The 23,467-nt window shown below is 42.0% G+C and overlaps 1 protein-coding gene and 1 pseudogene across 3 annotated transcripts in view; both read left to right on the top strand.

Moving 5' to 3' along the window:
- Positions 1 to 23,467, top strand: part of RUSC2 (RUN and SH3 domain containing 2) — a 56,976-nt gene that overhangs the window by 9,818 nt on the left and 23,691 nt on the right. The window lies entirely within an intron of this gene.
- On the top strand, positions 289 to 921 carry LOC114498830 (annotated as a pseudogene).

Below are 23,467 nucleotides of genomic sequence, written 5' to 3' on the forward strand. Positions count from 1 at the left end.
CTGTCTCTCTGTCTCTCTCTCTCTCTCATGCTCTTGCTCTTTCTCTCTGGAATCAATAATATATTTTTAAAAATAAAATAAAATAGCCCTGGCTGGTGTGGCTCAGTGGACTGAGTGCTGGCCTGTGAACCAAATAGTCGCTGGATTGATTCCCAGTGAGGGCACATGCCTGGGTTGCAGGCCAGGTCCCCAGTAGGGGGCGCACAAAAGAGAACCACATATTGATGTTTTTCTCCCTCTCTCCCTTCCCTTCTGTCTAAAAATAAATAAAGTATTTTTAAAAATTAAAAAAGAAGTTTTTCTTTTTCACCATCTTGAATCCTGTGGTGCCTCCCAGGAACAGAACTTCTGCAACAACAAATATGTCTGGAAGGCTGTGGTCCAAGGCCATTTTTGCTGGCTATAAACGGGGTCTCCGGAACCAGAGGGAGCACATGGCTCTTCTTAAAATTGAAGGTGTTTATGCTTGAGATGAAACTGAATTCTATCTAGGAAAAAGATGTGCTTATGTGTACAAAGCAAAGAACAACACAGTGACTCCTGGTGGTAAACCAAACCAAACCAGAGTCATCTGGGGAAAGGTAACTCATGCTCATGGAAACAGTGGCATGGTTCGTGCTACATTCCGAAGCAACCTTCCTACTAAGGCCATTGGACACAGAATCCACGTAATGCTGTACCCCTCCAGGATTTAAACTTACTGATAAATAACAACCCTGACTATGTGGCTTGTTTGGGGGCCCTCTGGCATAGTGAAGGATTCCAGGTTGGGGGACATGGTTGGGTTGCAGGTTCAGTCCCTGGTAAAGATGCAAAGGGGAGCCAACTAATGAATGTTTCTCTCACACATCTATGGTTCTCATCTTTTTCTCCCTCTCCCCCCTCTCAAATAAGTAAATAAAATCTATTTTAAAGAGTAAAAAAATTAAAAAATAAAATAAAATCAATAAATAAAATTTAAAATAAATAAGTAGAGCCACCCTACCAAGACTGGGAGGCATAGCAGATTTACCTAATATATAGAAACACACACTAAGAGGCAGCCAAAATAGGGAGACAAAGCAACATGCCCCAGATGAAAGAACAGGAGAAATACCCAGAAAAAAGGCAAGAAATATACCAGATATAGAGTTCAAAAAGATGGTTACGAGGATGCTCAAAGAACTTAGTGATACTTTCAAGGAACTTAGTGAAAACTACAACATGAAAAAAGACATGGAAACCATAAAAAAAGAACAGTCAGAAATGAAGAATACAGTATCTGAAATGTAGAATACACTAGAAGGAATGAACAATAAATTGGATGAAGCAGAGGATCGAATCAACAATTGGAAGACAAGGTAGCAGAAAACACCCAATCAGAGCAGCAAAAAGAACAAGAATCTTAAAAAAGATAATTTAAGGGACCATTGTGACAATATGAGGCATAATAACATCCACATCATAGGGGTACCAGAAGGAGAAGAGAGAGAACATTATATTGAGAACCTATCTGAAGAGCTAGTGATTGAAAACTTCTCTAACCTGGTGAAGGAAAAAGACACTCAAGTCCAGGAAGCGCAGAGTCCCAATCAAGATGAAGCTGAAGAAGCCCACACCTAGACACAGCATCATTAAAATGGCAAAGGTTAAAGACAGAGAATCTTAAAAGCTGCAAGAGAGAGACAGTTACCTACCTAGAAGGGAGCTTCAATCGACTCTCAGCTCATTTGTCAACAGAAACATTTCAGGCCAGAAGGGATTGGCATGAAATATTCAAAGTGATTAAAAAACAAACAAAAAAACAAAAAACAAGGACCTACAACCAAGACTACTTTACCTAGCAAGGCTATCATTTAAAATTGAAGGAGAAATAAAGAGCTTTCCAGGCAAGAAAAAGCTAAAGGAGTTCATTACCACCAAGCCAGTATTACAAGAAATGTTAAAGTATTTTCTTTAAAAAGAAGGAAAAAAATAGAGGGCATAGTTATAAAATATAAAATGGCAATAAGTACATACCTATCAATAGTCATTTTAAATATAAATTGCTCAAATGTTTAGTCAAAACACATGGGATAACTGGATGGATATGAAAACAAGACCCATATATGTGCTGTCTACAAGAGACTCACCTCAGAATAAAAGATACACACAGACTAAATGCAAAGGGATGGAAAAAATATTTTATGTAAATGGAAGTGGAAAGAATGCTGGGATAGCAACATTTGCATATGACAAAATAGGGTTTAAAACAAAGACCATAATAAGAGGCAAAGGACACTACATAATGACAAAGGGAGCAATCCAACCAAGGGCTACAATCCTTGTAAACATTTATGTACCCAACATGGGAGCACCTAAATATATAAAGCAAATCTTGATGGACAAAAGGGAGGGATCAACAGTAATACAGTCATAAGTAGGGAATTTTAATACCCCATTGATATCAATGGATAGATCTTCCATACAGAAAATCAACAAGGAAATGGCAGCCTTAAATGACACACTAGATCAAATTGATTTAATTGATATCTTTACAGCATTTCACCCCAAAGCAGTAGAATATGCATTCTTTTCAAGTGTGCATGGAACATTTTCTAGAATACAAAACAAGTCTCAATAAATATAAGAAGATTGAAATTATATCAAGCATCTTCTCTGGCCATAATGATATGAAATTAGAAATCACTAGGAAAAAAAGGAAAAAAAAAACCCACAAACACATGGAAGCTAAATAACATATTACTAAGCAATGAATGGGTTAACAGTGAGATCAAGGAAGAAATCAAAAGATTCCTGGAAACAAATGAAAATCAGAACACAACAACCCATAATTGTGGAACACAGTGAAAGCAATCCTAAGAGGCAAATTCATAGCATTACAGGCCTACCTCAAGAAACAAGAAAAATCTCAAATAAGCAATCTAGCCCTGACTAGTGTGGCTCAGTTGGTTGGGTGTTGTCCTGCAAAGCAAAAGGTTGCTAGTTCAATTCCAAGTCAGAACAAATGCGTGTTTTGTGGGTTCAGTGCCCAAGAGGGCACTTACGTCCCTGAATGGGATGCTTCTGATAAGCAACCAGTTTATGTTTCTGTCTCATATTGATGTTTCTCTCCCTCTCTCTTCCTCCCTCCCTTCCACTCTCTCTCTAAAAATAAATAAGTATAATCTTAAAAAATAAAGAAAAAATAATATTTCCCACAAAGATGGAGGCATAGATTGATACACTTTGCCTCCTCACACAACCAAAGGAAGGACAACAAAAAAAATAAAACAAAAAATAACCATGTCCTGGCTGGTGCTGGCCTGTGAACCAAAGGTTTGCTGGTTCAATTCCCAGTCTAGTGCACATGCCTGGGTTGTGGGCCAGGTCCCCCGTAGGGCATGCACAAGACGCAACCACACATTGATGTTTCTCTCCCTCTCTTTCTCCCTTCATTCTCCTCTGTCTAAAGACAAATAAAGTCTTTTAAAAAAATAAAGAAAAAATAATTTAAGGCGTAGCTGTAGCCTGGATACAACCCTCTCCAATATTCAATAGATTATTTTTAACAACAGTTTTAGATTATGAAAAATTGAAATGATAGTACAAAGAGTTCCCATATTTTTCCATAGGCACCCAATTTCCCCCTATTACTAACATCTTACATTAGCATTAGTACATGTTTTACAGTTAATGAACCAATATTGATATATTATGATTAACTAAAGTCTTTATTCACATATTCTTAGTTTTTGCCTAATGTCCTTTTTCTGTTTCAGAATCCCATCCTGGACACCACCCTATATTTAGTTTTCATGTTTTGTTAGATTTCTCTTGACTGCGACAGTTTCTAAGACTTTACTTATTTTTGATGACCTTGACAGTTTTGAAGAGTACTAGGCAATTAAGTTGTACAATGTCCCTCAGTTAGGATATGTGATGTTCTCCTCGTGATTAAACTTGCATGAGGGAGGGGATAACATCTGTTTTGTTCACCACTGGAATCCTAGCAATAGTCTCAATTCCGAGCCCATGGAAATCTTTGCCCAAAGACTGAATTAATAGCCCTTGAAAGAGGTGTTGAAGGAGGGCCTAGAATTAGAGCCCTGATTGTAGGAATGAGAAGAGGAGAGAGACTGGAGAGACTTTTCAAAGGCAGAGGCTATGAGCTTGGAGTGGGCGCATGGTGCACGTGCCTGGAAATGATTAGACCTTGTGAGGAGAATGTTTGTGGGGAGGACTCACGTTCTGTGTGTTCTTCTGACAGCGAGCAATTCCAGTAGTCATGCACCTTAAGTCACTGCGTTCACTGGGCAGGAAATTCTTGATTCCCCGATAACTTACAAGTTTCCTCTAACCTTTTTATATGTTCCTTTGGTATGTTTCCTGGGACAAAGTCACTTTACAATTCACAGGAGGACAAAGAACAGAACCATGAAGGTTCAAGAATTCGAAGTGGTATGCCTATTGAAAAAAAGCCCTGGGTGTGACAGTGAGAAGATTTCCTGTTGTAAATTGGTAAATTGAACAGTAATACAGTCTCAAAAAGGCAGTAGGGGTTCAAGAAAAGAAGAAATTCCTGTTTCATATTTACTATACAGTTGCTGTTTACTGAGGCCTCAGTGAGTGCCAGTCAGTGTCCTGGATGTTTTCTTTGTCATCTAACTCCCACCAGCATCCTGAAAGAGAGGTAGTATTATCCCCACTTTCGGGTAAAGAAACCCAGGCTGAGGGCGATCAAATAACTTGCCCAGCACTACAGAATTACTCTGTAAGAACAGAGTTATCTACCAACCTTTTCTTAGCTCTCTGTGTTAACCAGAAAGAAACAAAAGTGAATGGCCTGAAACTGGAAAGAGCAAATCAGGGCTCAGCTCTCCATTGTAACAGACAGGAATTTGTTGGCTGAAGTGAGTTTCAGTGCCTTAACTAAAAGAGTATTAATGTAAAGGGGGACTGGACTCCAGCAAAGTGAATGAGAATAAAGATGAAACTCAACCGAGAGCCAGGGAATTGATAGATTCTAGTGATGCTAAGGGCCAGTTCAAGCATGGATCATTTCGGTTGCCAGTTCAGTATAAGCTGGTCCCTGATCAATAAATATGCTAACTAGCCTCTCTGGACACAGCTGGCTTTTCTGCATTAGCTGTCTTTCCATTGAACGCAGCACATTCCAAAGGCCTACTTTATAGCTTGATCCATTCATTTACTGACTGCACCTAGTAAATTGTGCTGCTATGAACATTGAGGTGCATAGGTTCTTTTGGATTGGTGTTTCAGGGTTCCTAGGATATAATCCTAGCAGTGGAATTGCCAGGTCAAAGGGCAGATCCATTTTTAGTTTTCCGAGGAAATTCCATACTGTTTTCCATAGTGGTTGCACCAGTCTGCAATCCCACCAACAGTGCACTAGGGTTCCCTTTTCTCCACAGCCTCTCCAACACTTGTCTGTTGCTTTGTTTATGATGGCCATTCTCACTGGTGTGAGGTGGTATCTCATTGTGGTTTTAATTTGCATCTCTCTGATGGCTAGTGATACTGAGCATCTTTTCATGTGTCTCTGGACCCTCTGTCCTCCTTGGAGAAGTGTCTGTTCAAGTCCTTTGCCCATTTTTTAATTGGGTTGCTTATCTTCTTAGAGAGGAGTTGTGTGAGTTCTTTATATATTTTGGAGATTAAACCCTTGTCTGAGGTATCATAATCAGTTAATTATTTGTTTGGTCCCCCCAGGTAAACTGTAAGCTGCATGAAGGCAGGCACCAGTTATGTTTTGTTCACATAGTGCAGTGCCTGCTACTTTGTAGGTGTTCAGTTAATGTTTATTGACTGGTTCATCTAGTCCTTGGGCAACACATTGGTATCTGATGTTCTCAGGGCCACAGATTCCTCCATACATGTGCCTAAAGCAGGGAAGGAAGCCCTCCCAGACCCCTGTTGGTGTGCTTCTAGGTTGGGCTTTTAGGTTCCCCAAATCCTGCCTGCTTTAGATGTCTCTGGTTTTGGCAGTGGGTCTTGTCCTTGTTCTGAGATTTTGACAATAAATGGATCGTGCTATTTCCATCCCCAGGGGAGCTTGGTGGGGCCACAACCGAGGGGCAGTGGAAGCACAGTGTTACTGCCTTCTCTGCTGGAACCTCCCCACCTCTACCCAGAGATGCTCCAATAGAGGCTGGCTAATCAGGAAATTCCAAACCCTTTTCCTGAAATGCTAAGCAGCTTGAGGAATCTCTCCAGCTGGAGTTGGAAAAGCTCCCAGTGAGGAGAGCTGAGTCTTATGTAACTTTAGGAAAAGAACAAACTGTTTCTCAGCTAGGGCTGGACTTTCTGGAGACACATCCTGCATTCTTTCCTAGGTGCTCCACTGGAAGCAGCTGGCAGGGCAGAGTCGAAGACTGGTGGGGTTAAGGGGGGAGAGATGAAGAAAGAGGGAGAGAGAGACGTCTGTCATTTCTGGCTGGAACTTGCTGTTCTGGCTCTCACGCTGTGGCTCCCAGGAGCAGTAGAGGGAGCAAGGGAACTCCCGAGAGGAGTCGTACCTGGGCACACTTGCCTTGCCCTTTCCAGAAGCCAGCGTTTGTCCTTGCAGCACCCCAGGTAGGCAGACTTCAGCTCAGTGTGTGTCAGTATGTCCACAGCTAGAAGGAGTCATATTCTGCTCTGGAAAAAGAAAATTTTCCAGTTTAGTTTGGTGAAGGTTCATTTTCACCTTAGTTCAATCCCCTGAACATTTTAAGCAGGTGCCAGGCTCTAGGCTAAGTGAGATCACTGCCAAGATGAACGAGATAGTCTCTGTCCTTAACATTCAGCCCAGGAGGGAAGAGAGGATGTGCATGAATGATTTTAATACACTTCCCTGCTTTATAATCCTTTGTACTTTATGTAATTTAATTTTTGCTTTCATAAATAGTAATCCAGTGAACATTCTTATGTATATATCTTTGCGTCCTGTCATCATGTTATTTCTTTTAAATATATTTCCCAGAAGTAGACTAAAGAAAGAGTATATTTATTTCAAATATTGATATTGCTTTGCTGCCCTCTTGAAAATTTCCTTCATTCAAAAACATTGATCTACCATGTGTACCAGACACCGTGCTCAGTCCTGGGGATGTCACAGCAAACGATGGGAGACAGGGCGCCTGCCCCTTGGAGTGTGCTTTCCAGCAGTGGGACTAAATAAACAATGACAAAACACAATACAGGGCGATGCAAGGTGCTTTGGGAGCATATAACCGGGGTGTATAATGTGGTTGTGGTCTAGGAAGAGCCCTTGAACTTTCGAGTTTCATTTTAAAACCTGGAGACTGATTAAGAATTAGTCAGATCAGTGACCAGAGGGGAGAGAAGAGGGAATTTCAGGGGACAATGGGAAGGGTTCACAGGAACAAATTTAAAGGACACATGGACAAAAACTAGGGGGAGGGTGGTAATGGGAGGGAAGTGGGGAGGGTTGGGTGGGTGGGCTGGATTGGGAGCAAAAGAGAGAAAACTGTACTTGAACAATGATTAAAATAAAATAAAAAAAAAGAATTAGTCAGATAACCTGAAACTTGTATAATTTTATTAACCAGTGTCACCCCAATAATTTCAGTAAAGAAGTTTTAAAAAATAAATAAGATAGAAAAGTAAAAGTAAAGTGGTTTTCTACCTTTAACAAAGAATTAGACAAACGGAGGGGCCAGGCCCCAGTCAGCACAGAAGTGACGGTGTGACTGCAGGGCCAGGGGGGAGTGGCAAACGATGAGAGTGCAGAGGTAAGGTATGAAGGGCAGGGTGCCCTTTTAAGGAGTTTGGATTTTATGGAAAGACTTTGAAGGGTTTTCTAATAAGAGGGTGACACAAATAGATTTCATTTTGAAAGGATGGCTCTGGGAAGGTGGATCAGGTTAGAGGCTGATGTAGTTCAGACAAGTGGTGAATATGGTTTGGTCTTGGGTAGTAGCGCTGGGGATGGAGAAGGGTGGACAAAGTTAGTGAGACAGCGGTTATTGGGAAGCCGTAGGATGTGTAAAGTGGAAGTAAATATAAGTAACAGAAACCCAAAGCTGGCAACTTAAATAAGATGAAAATTTCTTTTTTTTAATTGAATTTATTGGGGTGACATTGGTTAGGAAAATTATATAGGTCTTAGATATATAATTCTACAATACATCAAAATTTCTTTCATTCTTCACAAAAACCCAAAGGCAGACAGTCCTGGGCTGGGATGGTGGCTCTCCTATCATGAGAAACCCAGGCCCCTTCCAGTTTTTTGCACTGTTATACCCAGACCATCTCTGTAGTCCAGGATGGCTACTGCAGCTCTAGCCACGACACCTACCCTCCTAGCATCAGTATGGAGGAAGGGAGGAAGAAGGATGCAACCCGTTTATCTTAGAGAAATTACCCAGAAGTCTCACAAACACTTCTGCCATGACTTAGTCAAATGGCCACACCTACCACCAGGGAAGGTAGAAGTTTAGAATTTTAGTTGTGCATCACTGTACCCAGCTGAATATCAGAGTTCTATTAAACTGAAAGAGAACCCTGGCTGGTGTGGCTCAGTGGATTAAGTGCTGGCCTGCAAACCAGGGGGTCTCTGGTTCGATTCCCAGTCAGGGCACATGCCTGGGTTGTGGCCCAAGTCCCTAGTTAGGGGCATACAAACAGCAACCACACACTGATGTTTCTCTCTTTCTATTTCTCCCTCCCTTCCCCCTCTCTAAAATTAAATAAATAAAATCTGTTTAAAAATAAATGGAAAGGAAACAGATATTTGGCAACTAACAATCTGGAGCCTGGGAAAGTGAGAAACTACAATTCAGCCAAATTGTTTACAAGATAGCATTGATTACGTAAAAATTACATGTACCACTATTGAAAAGAGACTTCTGTGGCTACTAGGCAAAGATCTAGCATATTAAGATCCTGTTTATTTTTTGTGGTAAAGAATTAAAAAGTGTTATCTCAAATAAGGCCCCAGTGTACGTGTAAACATAGCTGTGTTGATTTGATCTGAATCACTGCTGTGCAAAATTGTCATGCTACGATTTTTAGCACCTTGTCATTCATTAATATTCAGACTATTAGGAAAGCAGACCAAAAGGTTGCTACTATTTAGAGCAAAGTTTAAATAGGGCCTAAATTAAGGCATTTGCTTATTGTTCTTCTCCACCAGGGATATTAGCAGTATGTTTTACTAGAAAGAGCAAGGGCTTCAGAGTGAGTCGGACAAGCAGAACTCCCCTACTTCCTAGCTCTGTGATCTCGGATCAGGTCATCTCTGCAAGACCCTCAGTTTCCTCAACTGCAAAATGGGGATAATGGTATCTACAGATACCATTTTACAGAGTCATTGTGAAGATTGGAAATGCACTTATGACTAACATCTAACACAGTGTGTAGTATAGTAGATGATAAATAATAGCTATTATTATTATAAGTCATTCATTTCCTTCTAGTCTGTGGTGTGTGGGGAGGTGTAACTACAGTGCTTACTGACCCTTTGCACGAATGTTATTAGGGTGCTTCTACAGCAGTTTGGCTCCTGCTTACAAAGCCTGTAAGTATTTGTGATAAATTCCAGATTCACAGTCTGCCCTAAGTCCTTGCTCAAAATGAGCTCACCCCTACCCTCACGTCTTTCTTCTGTATTTACTGTGTCCAGACCCATCTGACCGTTGATAGTTTCCCTTGCCATCCACAGCCATGCTACATATAGAAGTGGGAGGGGTGGGGAAGAGAGCAGGATTTGGGACCTGAGCCAATGCAAGTGTGGGTTTGGAAAAAAGGGGTGGGCTGGTGGAGACATGGGATAGTATTATTAAGCAGAAATAGAAAAATAAACACTGTTTATGGCTCAGTCTGCACTCCAGAATTATAATGCAATAAACTAAATTCCACAGATGTTTTTGAAGCGCTTTATATGAGGGGAATTAGCCAGTCTGTCAGCTCCAACACAAATAACCTCGGAATTCCTCCTTCACATTCCTCAGTGGCTCCTTAGAGGGGAGCTGCCTCTGAAATACATGCGTCAGGCCTTCGGGAAGAGGAAAGAGGATCTCTAGTCAGGCCAGCAGAGTCAGAATTTTTAGTTACAGTCTGTGAATAGATAGGCCTTGAAGATGTAGTGTAGAGGCCAGCCAGTTACGGCCCATGCCTAGGTGATTTTATACAGCCCACAAACTGAGAATAGTTTTTTACATTTTAAAAGAATATATATATTCTTTTATATACACATATATATGTGTGTGTGTTTTACATACACACATATATATGTGTGTGTAAAGCCCTGGCTGGTGTGGATCAGTGGATTGAGTGCCAAACTGCAAACCAAAGGGTCACCAGTTCGATTCCCAGTCAGTGCACATACCTGGGTTGTGGGCCAGGTCCCCAGGAGGGGGCACGTGAGGGGCAACAGCACATTGATGTTTTCCTCTCTTTCTCCCTCCCTTCCCCTCTCTAAAAATAAATAAAATCTTTTTTTAAAAAGGATATATATATGGCAGAACTACATGGCGCACAAAGCCTAAATACTCACTCTCTGTCCCCTTTACATGTTTACTGTCTGGCCCATTAGAGATAGAGTTTGCTGAAAGGAGGTGGGTCTCACCAGAGGCTGCAGGACATCAGAACATCTGTTTTGAATCCCAGGTAGGCACTTGTAGAAAAAGAGGCATCAGCATCAACAAAGGATAGATTACTATTTCTCCTTTCCAAGAGCTCTGGAGACCTGGCAAACCAACCCCATATTGAGGGATTGCTGGGCTAGAAAGAGTGAAGGCTTTTGTTGGGTTTAGAATACAGTATTGCTTTTGTTCTAACTGAGCGGTGGAATGCATCCTTTCATTAACGCCTCTTTCTCAGGCCTTTAGGCTAAGTCCAGTTTGTAAATACTGCTGCTGAATGCTGTGCCAATGGGGTACAAGCCTCAGACCCATGTCATGAACCCAGGCATAGAGGAGAATTCGTTTTCTAAGTGGAGTAAGTGGGTGGGTGGAGGTGTTTCTTTTGCTTGCATATTTCTACTTTCCCCATTACACATTAGTGGAAATTAATACCTTATGTCTAGGGAAGCAGATTCCTAGCTATTTCAACTGTCCCTCAAAATACAGGTGGGAATTACAGTCCTGAAAGACAGGAACTGCCCCTCCAGGTGCAGACCAGGTTGGCTTCCCAACATGGCCACCGTGACCTAGAGGGAAAAACTCAGAGGGCCATGGCTCCCTACCTATTTATTGAACAATTATTTTAATTGTTCAAATTTTGTCCTTGCCACAATACCAAAAAGTGGACACAATCAGCCCTTTTCCTGATGGTAAACCTAGAGCTTTGAGAGGACGAGTACCCTGCCCCCAGATGACCTAGCAAGCCAGAGAAAAAGCCCAGAATGAAAGCAGTGTTCCTACCCTTGGGCATCCTGCCACTGTCCTAGGTATGGGCAGCTTCCAAATAGAACTGCGTTCAAACCCTTTATCTCTAGTGATCAAATCTGGTGGCTTCTGAAGCTGTATTGTTGTTCTGATGACTGGCTGGATAAGCCTTGAATGGCAGGAAAAAATGTATTGAATGAGTGGTTCACCAGCCTACCTTCTTACCGGCACCCTGGCTCCTCGTGAAATGTATATGTTGTGTCATTGCCAGTGACTATGAGTCAGCCGCAGGCAGGAAGATGATGGAGTCATTGGCGCTGCGCACCGGGCGACGTGGCTGCTTTCTTCGTGCTTCAACATTCCTGCCTGCTGCGTGGCGCATGCTTGTCATTCCACAGCGGTCTGCTGTGCACACGGGCCTCAGCGGGCCAGTCTACACCTATTTACATCAGCTGTCCAGCTGTCAGCCTCCTCACACCCGTCTGCCTAATGGGACGAGATGAAATCTGTTAGGGGCTGCCTCTCAGAGATGAATGGGATACTCACAGAGTTCCAGATACTGTGGTCAAAGTGTAAGTTCCCTGGGACCCCAGTCTCTAGGACATGGGATAAAGAGACTTTTGGGAAAAATTTTCTGGGCACTGGCTCCTTACCAAACGAGGGCTTGTTTTGGGTGTTTCTGTCCTATTGTGTCATGTCTAGAAAAGGAGCTCTGTTCAAGTAAATTTTCAAGGTGTTTGATATACCTGGTATTTGTATAGAGTTTCAGGTAAGAACTCAATACAAATCAATTAAGGATCAGCCTAACCTTCCTTTATTTCAAATATCCTATAAAACCCTCCCAGGTGGGTTTTTGTCTTTTTCTTAACAATGTCAGCACTCACTGCACGAATCTGGGACTTGTGACTGACAAGGCTGAGCTTCTGGAAGGCTGAGTGACAGTGTTCCCTTGATTTTATTCAGATCATTTCATGGCAACCCAGTACGTGTGTGTACGTGTGTGTACGTGTGCACATGTGCACACGCCATCCCAAAACAATGTATTAGGTTTCTTGTCCGGGGCCTGCCTAACTCAGGAGAATGCTATAAACTACAGCTCTCACTTGAGGTCTCCTGGCCCCTTGGGACCAGATAGCTGGTCATAGGACAGCTCTGTTCCCTTTCCCCTTCCCTGTCCCTGTTAATAGTGAACTGTCCTCAGCAAGGCTTGCTTCCTCCAGAATCCCACTTAGCATCCTGAAGAAGCCTGAGGCCACTCCCATAGCAGGAAGCTGCCCTAGATTTGGGCAGTAACCAGTAGAACTTGATACTGACGCCAGAGTGTAAAAATAAACACCTCCTACAGTGCTGTCTTAATCCATCGGCTTCAGAGTTGCTATTATTAACCCATAGGCCTCATAGGCAGCTGTGATGGGCAGACAACAGCCTGGACAGACCTATCCTGGCCAGCCTGGGATCAGACTGTTTCTTGCCCACACCTACTGGGACCTGATCTGGGGCCCTGGAGCAGCAACATCAGTCTGGGAGCATGCCCCACGACAGGTAATCCTAGAGATGACTTAGTATCTTTGGTCTGGGAGAGCCTTAGGTTCCCAGGGCCAGCCTGCCAGTCCCGAGTATAATTGACACAGGATGACTAATTCAGTCCTAGTGCTGGGAAGGGAAAAACAGAACATGACTCTTTCCATTTCCTTTGGCTTTTTTAAAGAGATTTTGCCTTCCCATTCCCTAGACCCAGAGCCTTTATGTTTTCTGGGAAATTGGGAAAGGAGAGAGGAGAGAACTCCATTGGTCCTCTGCCAAAGATATAATCATAATAGTGACCATAACTGAGCACTTGCCTTATGTCAGGCACTTTACATACAATATCTTATTTACATCTGTCTCAAGCTCTTGAGGGAAAATATCATGACAATTTTACAAATGAGGAAGCTGGAGCTGAGTGAAGTTGAGTAACTTCCCAAAGTCCACTGCTGGCCAGCAGTGTGCCAAATTTGAACCCAGACCTGTCCGCACCAAAATCCATGCTCAGAATCATACAGAACCTACGTTCTTAAATACTCAGGACCAGGCCAGACTCCAGCCACATGCCTTAACATTTCTTTGCTTAAGTAAAACATCAATTTACTCTTTAGTCCTATAACTAAAGCAAATATCAAATAACTGGTACACGGAAATGGTCTTTGCTGCCACCTGCTAGTGAAGTAGGCAGTCCCTGCTCTCTTACCCAGCGGAGTGAACTGGACATGGCGACTGTCATCTAAAGTCTGTTGGAAAATAAGTCACCATTGGGAAAAGTTTGGACTCTGAGGAGCCTCAGGGACTATGACCACTCTGCTGAGAAGAGGTCCAGACCGGAACCTGGGGGAGCCAGGCTTTGATGGCTGCTCGTGAATGACAGTATTTCCTTGAAGGGCAGCGAGGTTTTTCTCTTTCTCCTGCCTCCCCTGCCCTGTCTCCACAACTAGCTTGTGTAATTCAATCTAGATTCTTCTCATACCCTGCTTCACTGTGCATATGTGGCCTTTTATTTACAGCTTTGACAGACTGACTGCATAGCAGTTTACCAGTCTGCACCGCTCAGTCCAGTACCTGGGGGAGGGGAAGCAAAGAACACTCTGGCCTTGCTTCCTGGAACCCTGGAGCCAAAAGGAACAACCAAAGGAAAAGCAAGGGGTTGACCACACTGAACAGTCAAGGAGAAGCAAAGGGGCTGTTTTGTCCCAGCTAACTTGCTCCTGCAGACTCACACTTGAGAGCTCCGTCCCAGCCCAGCAGCCCACGGTGGGCCTTTCAGCCCCCACTCCTGGCAATTGTCTCTGGTCCAGGTGCTCCGGTACCCTTGCTGCACCTGCACCAGCATTCAGGCTTGATCTCTCCACCCCCTCGTCCTGTGGGCCTTACTCCCTGCTGCTCCCTCCATCTTCTCATTTGAAGAACTCAGTCAGTCAAGGTAGGAACTAAACCTTTCCAAATTCTCTATAGTCTTCCTCTGTCTCCCTAACCTACATCCTAAAAGAGATAGGACTTACAGCCAGTTCTCAATCTCTAGAGACTTACAACTGTAGCAGTTAGAAGCCAAGCACCTGGGTGTATAGATATGTGTGTATATGTGTGTGTGTGTGTATGTGTTTTATGTATTTGTGTTGAAAGGCAGGAGGGTGAAAGGGAGGACATCTTTTAGCATCCTGCATAAGAACCTTCTTCCCTTGGGCTGCAGGTTTTAACCTGACTTGGCTTGTAATTAGAGTTTAAAGGGACCTTAGGAGGTCATCTGATTCAGCCTTCTGCCTAACAGGTACTGTGAGCTGAGCTAAGGAAGTGGTCAAATGGTTGACCTAATGGAGAAAGGTATACAGTTGCTGGCGGGATCAGTGGAAGAGAATTTTTTCCCAGGTATAATCCCTTTTCAGCAGAGAGAGACCCTGGGACAAAGTTCAGTTTGTTATCAGATCCTTATGGAATAAAGGGAAGCAACCCTTTACAACTCAGTGAAGTTCAGTGGCTTCTAGCTTATTCTTCCCCTGGGTACAGTTCCCAGTGCTACAGTCTCTATTCCTTGAATTAGGGCCTTCGGAGCTTCAGGTATAACTGAACCTAAGAGATAAAAGCATTGGAACCTATTGGGGGTTGCTCCCCTGGATATTTTCTGTTGGTGATTTTTTAAAAATCCTCACCTGAGGATACGTTTATTGATTTGAGAGAGAGAGAGAAAGAGAGATTGATGTGATAGAAACTCCAATCGGTTGCCTGTTGCATGCACCTGTAGCAGAAATCAATTCCCCCCCCCCCAACCTAGTATGTGCCTTGACCAGGGATCAAACTCACAACCTTTGGATGCACAGGATGACACTCCACCCAACTGAGCCACTTGGCCAGGGCTCTGTCAATGAGTTTTATTATATTAAAGGTGCCTGCATATTTCCAGTCCATAAGGGAGGCAATAGACTTGGGGAAAAGAAGACACACCCATACCAGGTGGCATTAGGAAAGAGCTACTTTAAAGCCAGGCCTCTTCTAGAGTGCTTGTATTTGACCTTTAGGAATGGACTTTTAGCTGAACCTTTCTGTAACATTGTTGAAAAGGCAACAGCAAAGCAAGCTCTGTGCTTGGAAAGAGGACTCTGAATCAGGGAGGCCTGATAAGGAAGCAGCTGGGTGTGTCTGGGTCAGCCCTGCAGGCTCAGTCTCTTTCAACACACTCCCAGCAGCTGGCTGGCCTCACTTGGAGTCCAAAATAACATAACATCAGTTCAAAACAGTGGCCTCCTCAGCCAGGAGCAGCTACAGACATACAACTCAGAGGAAAGACAAATGAATTCCTGGAGGCTGGCTGCTATTGCATTTGCAGAACCAGGCTCCCGATGCCATAGCCAGGTGCCCTCAGGCATCCAACAGCTGTTTATTCTCTCCTTGCAAGTCAGCCCAGTTCATTTCTGTACTCAGAAGAAACTCTGTTATTAGTATAATTCATCGACGACATTTTCCAAACATATTTGATTTGAGAGCCACAAAGAAAAAGAAGAGACGCTTTCTACCAGTTAATCATTTGTTTCAGTCCCCGTTTCTCCAAAACCAACAAACCACGTTCAGTCTTGCCTTTGCCCAGAGGTTTTCAGAATTTCTTCCTCTGAGCCCTAGGGTCCCCTGGAGGTGCCTTTGGAGCTCCCAAAGTGGAGAGAGGAGAGAAAATTAGAGTGTATGGGCCTTTAGGTCTCTCCTGCATCAACCACAGTAGTTCTGTTTATGTATTGGGGCTGAAAAAGTTTGAAACCACTGCACAAACCCTTATCTCACGTCCTGAAACATCTTTCTTGTCACCCTAGCCCTCCCCAGAGGCATGTTGGCAATGATTTTAACAAAAATTTGAGCACCTCAAGCTGGGCTCTTACCCCTGAATATCCACCATGGTGCTTTATACACAGTAGGAGTATAGTGGGTGCTGTGGCTTGGCTGCAGAGTGGATTGATTTATTGACTCCTGAGCTGATTTTAATCATTGGCCTTGAGATGCTTCTAGATCAGAGAAGAGCATACAGTATATCATAGTTTATTTTGATTTGTTACGATTTGAGCACTTCTGGCTTCTCCTGTTGGAATCAACCATGACGTCTGAGGCGAAACCACGGCTAAAAGGAGTTACCTGACACAGGTGGTTATTGGCGGAGAGAACACCTGACTAGGGCAGCACAGGCAAAAGTACTTCCTGTTGATTTCCAAAGAAGGTCCTGAGGTGAAAAGTAAGCAGAGCGATTATTAGGAAAGATTAGGGACAGAGGTCTACTAAGAGCACATAGTATGTGTTTTTTTCGTACTGCTTGCTTTCACTAAAAATTAGCCTGGATGGTTTTCAAAACTACTCAGTGTCCTGATTTGGGAAATGTAGATCTTTTTCCTTGCTAAGATACAATTACAACACCATTCAAACTGTTTATCGGTGCCTCTCGTATACATACATTTGCATACCTTTTTTATTTTTTCTTTTGGCTTTATTTTGTTTTTTAATTAACTTACATTTTATAAAAGTTATATATACATTTAGGGTTTTTTTAAGCCAAATGATAGAAAAAGAACATTAGTGGGAATGCTGGCAAAACCCAAATAGTCTGCAAGTTCAGTAAATAGTAATGTACTTGATGTTAGTTTCTTTGTTTTGACAAATGTTTTATGATTATATAAGGTGGTAATATTAGGGGAACTGGTTGAGAGAGCTACAAGAACTCTGAACTATCTTTGCAACTATTCTAAAACTTATTCCAAAATAAATAGTTAATTTTGAAAAAGTCTTCTTAATGGAAAAAAAGTGCAAAATCTGGAACAATCCAATCATCAAAATCAAGAATACCAGCAATGAATTATGGCCCACTAAATTTTTAAAAAGAAAAAAGAATCCAAGAGTCTGTACTGATACCAAATTAATAATAGATAGAAGGAAGGAAGGAAGGAAGGGAGGGAGGGAGGAGAATCTTTCTTATATTAGAATGCCAACTAATAAATGTAGAAGAAATAATAGAAAGAGAAGCATTGTCTTTCAACCATCAGAGTAAATAACTGCTTCAGTCAAAAATCATCAGGGGATGCTAACATTTCTGTAGAACATTTAGAGTTTGTAGAGCACTTTGCACACTGTTTCGGGTAAGCTACTGTTAGGTCTATAGCAGGAGGCACAGTGTATCTCCCCTTAGTCTCCACATCCTTTTTGTCACCCGCAGACTCCCCATAAAATAGGCTGGTCCAGGCATAGGAATGCTCAATCACCAATTATTATATTCACAGATGTTTTATTTTCACCACCTCTGGATCTCTCTAATAACCTCTTTCTACTTGCTTATCTTTGCGATTTTTATCCTTTATTCAAAACACGTCATAGCGGATATGTATTCTGTATCTGACATTCTTAATACCTGAAATCCTTGCAATTTAAGTGTATTGTTTGTTGTTTTCTCTCTCACTCACTCACAGTATCTTGCTTCCATATATATTTGTGATCTGTGATAGAAACTAATTTTTGCCTGCTCTTTAATTTTGAGAATCCTGTCAGTTGATGCTGGGGATGTTTTTTTCAACAAAGATTTGTTTCTGTTTCTGCCAAAGGTCAGAGAGAACCACCAACCTTCACTCACAAGCTGACTTTGAGGGTCGCAGCCAAATGTGGCGGGCTCAGGTGTAGTGCCCTCACCTTTCTAGAGTCCCAAGGCTTGTCATTCTGGCCACACAATTAAAATGCTTGGGGAATTGGCCCACAAGGAGCTGTCGTTCCCTCCTCCCCCCCCCCCCCCCCAGCCTGCCTTGCTTACTCTGCAGCCAGCTGATGATCTCTTTTCCCCTTTTTGGGAGTGGGGAAGTAGACTCAGAAATTTTTCCCATTTACTGTGAGTCCTGAAATGCTTTTTAAAGTATATTTATATAGGATTTATTTTTTTGCCATAGAAGGGAGTCCCTTAATATATTGTTCACTATAATGCAAGTACCAAAGTCTATGTAATTTGATATCCTGCTTTTTTAAATTCTCTTTTAAGCCTTCTTCTATATCAGTAAGCATTCATTATAAACATATTATCTACGATTCCATTCTATTCTGTTGCATTGCTAGACCACTGTTTAGTTATCCATTTTTATTGGATTTAGAATATTTTCATTTTTTGCCATTGCAGGCAATACTGCAGTGAACATTATTATGGTAATGTGAGGTGAATTTGCATGGGGGGATGTAAAGAAAAAGCATAGCTGTTTCCCTGGGTAAGGGTTGTAAACTCAAATGTTTTATAAAATCCAGGCAAATAATACAAATGAGTACAGTGAACCAGTGGAGCTGGCTAGGTATAAAAGACCATAAAGAGTGATGGGCGCATGTCAAACTGAAGGGTCATCCTATGAGGGCAGCCACTTCTTATAAGGGTAGCCACTTATGAGGGTGCCACTTACAAGAGTAGCCATTTCTCAAACCCAGCTGATGGTCACCATCTAGGAGTGGGGGCCTGGTACGATCAATTCTTCTAATGTTCAAGCAAGACATCCTGGACATTCAGATATTTTGTTTTGAAATATTCAAATTTTTATGGTGGCGTTTTATTCAAGCTACATAAAACCTATTGACACACAAGACGCGACAGCCAGGCTGTCACTTTGCAACCTTTGTTGTGCACGTGGCCCCGCGGATAAATGGTAGGGAAGTACTACTGACTGAAGGCGCAGCTGTTCAACCATCCTTCCATCCTCAGTACGAAAACGGAGAGAAGCGAGGGCAAAGAGTTTATCTCAGCACTGAAGATTTATTTACTAAGCACTTTACTAAAGCTCAGCTTTTTCATTTTTGTTTTCCTTCCTCTCTTCCTCATCAGATATGCTATTCTCAGTCTAAGCCAACCTTCTAAAAGCTGACTTGGGTTCAGCTAGCTCCGCTCAGATGTTTTTTTATCAAACAAACATGGGTGTTACCCTACTAGGTGCCAAGGCTCTGTGCTCAGAATTACTTATCAAAATACAAGACACAGTCCCACACTCCAAAAGTGTGCTGTCATCAGGAGCTAAATAACAAAATAAAGTGGCTGAGGCTTGGTACCAAATGAGCTGTGCAGATAACTGGTGTTGAAGAAGTTCAGAAGAAAGACTTCCATGATAACGGGATTTAAAATAAAGTTGATAAAAAAGAGAAAGAACTAGTGGACATGGACAACAGTGTGGTGATTGCAGAAGGGAGGGGAGTGGGTGAAGGTGGAAGAGGGTATAAGGAGAATAAATGGTAATGGGAAAAATACAATAAAAAATAAACCATTTAAAAAAGGAATAAATTTGGCGTGCAGTGGAACATGGTCAGATAAGCAGGAAGGAACTCTGCACACACCATTAGGGAATCTGGATTAGCCGGTACGCAATTGGGAGCCACTGGGACCTTTTTAGTAGTTGGGTGACATATTGAAGGCTGTATTTTGGGGAGATTAATCTTGTATCAGTATATAGGATAGCTGGGAGGAAAGAGCCAGAATGAAAGAAAGAAAACTAGTTAGAAGACTATATAACAGTTCAGAGGAGAGGTAATACGGGTCTGATTTAGGGTGATAGAAATTAGTGAGGGAAACTTAAAAGATGATACAACAACGGTTAAGAACACTGACTTTGGAATCAGACAGACCTGTGCCTGAACCCTAGATCAAACATTCACTGACCGAATTACCTTAGGAAGATTATTTAATATCACTGAGCCTCAGATTTCTCATCCATAAAAGAGAGATAAAAATGCTGAGCTTGGAAAGTGGCTACATATGGGTTACATGAGATAATGTAAGTGCTTAGCCTAATAGCTGCAATATAGTAAAAGCACAATAAATTATTAGATCAATGCCTAAGGACATTGGCAGGAAGACGCAGCATGATTTGGTGATTGTCTGAATACGAAGACTCCAGGTGACCCTTAACATTTTCAAGCATGTGTCACTAGTAATCTAAAGATGATTTTAAGTAGAAAAATCAATTTTGCTTTAAGATGTATTGGATTTGAGGTAGCAGTAAGAAGCATCTAATAGGCTATTGGAGATTTGATTCTGGAAGTTCGGGAAGAATGTAAGATTTGGAAATCAATAGCATAAACACTTCTCAGGTTGAAGACTCAGTTCTGAGTCTTGTTGTAAGTCCACATTAAAGTATGGGCCAGGTATTGTTTTATTAAACAATGAAGAAAGAATTAGAAGTAGAGGTAGGCCCTGGCTGCTGTAGCTCAGTGGATTGAGTGCAGGCTGCAAACCAAAGCACCACAGGTTCGATTCCCAGTCAGGGCACATGCCTGGGTTGCAGGCCATGGCCCCCAGCAACCGCACATTGATGTTTCTCTCTCTCTCTCTCTCTTTCTCCCTCCCTTCCCTCTCTAAAAATAAATAAATAAATAAATAAATAAATAATCTTAAAAGAAAAAAAAAAAGAAGTAGAGCTAGGAGGATTGGTACTGACAGAGCCAAAGGGGGGGAAAGGTTTCAGTAGGAGATGATGGCTACGTCTCAATTTAAATATTATAAGTTTAAGAATTATAACAGTTCAAGTATTACAAGAAGACAGACTTCTGGTGCTTAAGAAATGGATAAGGAAAAAGAAGAGTTAACATAGTTCATTCTTTTAAGAATTTTGGTGTTAGAAAAATACAGAAGAAAGGGGAAATTGTCTGAGGTCCCTGGACTGATGTTCCGGTGATGGCTAAGGTAAAAGACAAAGTGCGTGCACCATTCTAAAATGCCCCCAGCAATGTGTGAGGGTTCCAGTTTCTCTGTGTCATCACCAACACTTGTTATAGTCTGTGTTTTTTATTTTAGCCAGTCTAGCAAGGTAAAGTGGTATCTCATTTTAGTTTTCATTTGCACTTCCCTAGTAACTGATGATGTTGAGATTCTTTTAATGTGCTTTGGAGAAATGCCGATTAAAAATCCTTTGCCCATATTTTAATTGGGTTTTATGTCTTTTTGTTGAGTTGTAAGAGCTTTTTATATATTCTAGATAGAAGTCCCTTATCAGATATGTGATTTGCAAACATTTTCTTCCATTTTGTGGCTTATCTTTTCACTCTCTTGATTGTGTCCTTTGAAGCACAAAGCTTATACATTTTTTTGAAGTTCACCTATTTTTTATTTTGTCACTTTTACTTTTGGTATCATGTCTAAGAATGTATTGCCTAACTCAAGGTCATGAAGAGTTATTCTCTTTTTCCCCTACGCTGTCTTTTAATAGGCCTTTTTTTAATATATATGAAACGCAGGGGTCTTCTCTTCCAAGCCTTTTGAGTCAGATCTGCCCCCCACTCACTCATTTTTACTCACAGAACATCTCTTTTTGGACCTCTCTTATTGAGCAAAACTCTAACTAAACCACCTTATATATGCCAAGCACAGTACTAGGTTTTATGGGAAACACAAAATGAAAATTATACTGTCCTGGCCCTGACTGGTGTAGCTCAGTGGATTGAGCATGAGCTGTGAACCAAAGGGTCACTGGTTCAATTCCCAATTGGGGCACATGCCTGGGTTGTGGGTCAGGTCCCCAGTGGGAGCCATGTGAGAGGCAACCATACATTGAGGTTTCTCTCCCTCTCTTTCTCCTTCCCTTCCCCTGTCTAAAAATAAATAAATAAAACCTTTTAAAAAATATATTATAAAAAATTTTACTGTCCTATGCACTGAATATTGGAGATACAAAGATGAATGTAGCTTGGAATGTTCAGTCTCACTGCACATTCCAAGACTTTAAGAGACATGTAGGCAGATCTGTAAAAAAAGAACAATAACCATATCAAGTGAGCAATTATTTACTTAATCCTTGAGCCCATCCTGGACTGATGTTAGTGTCTGCTGAGGTTTGTGTGAAAATGCAATGGAATGAGAAAAACGACAGTATGCCTTTCCTTTATGAAATGATGATAGATGATGTAAGGTGGTTTTTTTAATGATGCTACTTGGCAATATAAGAAATTGGCAATTCTATATTGATCCCCTGGGTTTTGTGGGACTTTTTTTTTGTCTGTAAAATCAACAAGCTGCAGCCTTGGGTTCACAAGACAGAGAGATCATTACTGGCTCTGGGGTGATCAGCGAAGATTTGATGGAGGGGTTGATCTGGGCCCTGCAGGCTTTGGATAATTCTGAGTATAGCCAAGTATAACGGGCAGGAGAATCCAAACAAAGGCAGCAGAGTGGAAATGAGCTTGTGAAACCAGTTTGAAGGACTACATGATGGGGCATGGGAAGTAAGTTTGGGTAGAAAGGGAGTAGAGAACCAAGATGGAGGACCTTGAAAGCCAAAATGAGGAGTTTGAACTTGATTCTCTGGGCATGAGAGACCATTAAAAGGAGCAGGAGGAGTGACCCTGAAGAAAGAGGTGCTTCAGGGAGATGAAGCTGGCGGTACTGGATGGTAAACTGCAGGTGAGAAGACTAGTTAAAAGGCAGTTGAGGTTTATAATGTGACAGTATTTGTATTTGGTTTCTAGCCAGGAAATAATTTGATCTTTCCCCAGAAGCCCTATAGATCTTGGGCAGTCTTGGCTGGAAAGTAGGTGACAATGGGCCTAAGATGTAGTGAAGTAAAGCCCAGCACTGGAAACATGAGAGCTGCCGCCTTCCATGTAAGTACCTGGAAACATTTTGTAAGTGGTGGCTCTCCAGTGCAATGCATGGCTTAGCCTCACAGGAATTTCAGAGACAAAGACACTGGGCCCAGAGCTCTTACAGTAAGAAGCTTGAATGTTAAGCACTTGGTCATGGAAATTGACTTTGCCCTAATCTACAGCTGCTTATCCAATCCCCTTTGAGGTCTGTACCAGGGGAGAAGGAAGTACAGTGACACCATTTCTGCTCCTTTTACTTTCCCTGCAAGGTTCATTAGTGGTTAATTTTATGAACAGCAGCCTCCCTTTTCTCCTTCCCTTCCTCATTGTTTTCTGTTTTGTAGGATCAAGGGTCCATGGCCCCTCAAACAAGTCAAGGTTGGAGATAGCTTTTGGCATTTTAGCCACTTCTGTTCTCTCTCCAGTTCAGCTCATCTCAGTGTAGCATCAGTGGGTGCGTGAGTCTCATAGGGAACAGAAGAAGCAATAAGAAGAAAGAAACTATTTCTTCTGGATCCCGTGTGGTAGTGGCTGCTATGTTCCTGGCCAGTGGACCCAAACCTTCTTTCTAG

This window comes from Phyllostomus discolor, chromosome 3, assembly GCF_004126475.2.
Source record: "Phyllostomus discolor isolate MPI-MPIP mPhyDis1 chromosome 3, mPhyDis1.pri.v3, whole genome shotgun sequence".
NCBI lineage: Eukaryota > Metazoa > Chordata > Mammalia > Chiroptera > Phyllostomidae > Phyllostomus > Phyllostomus discolor.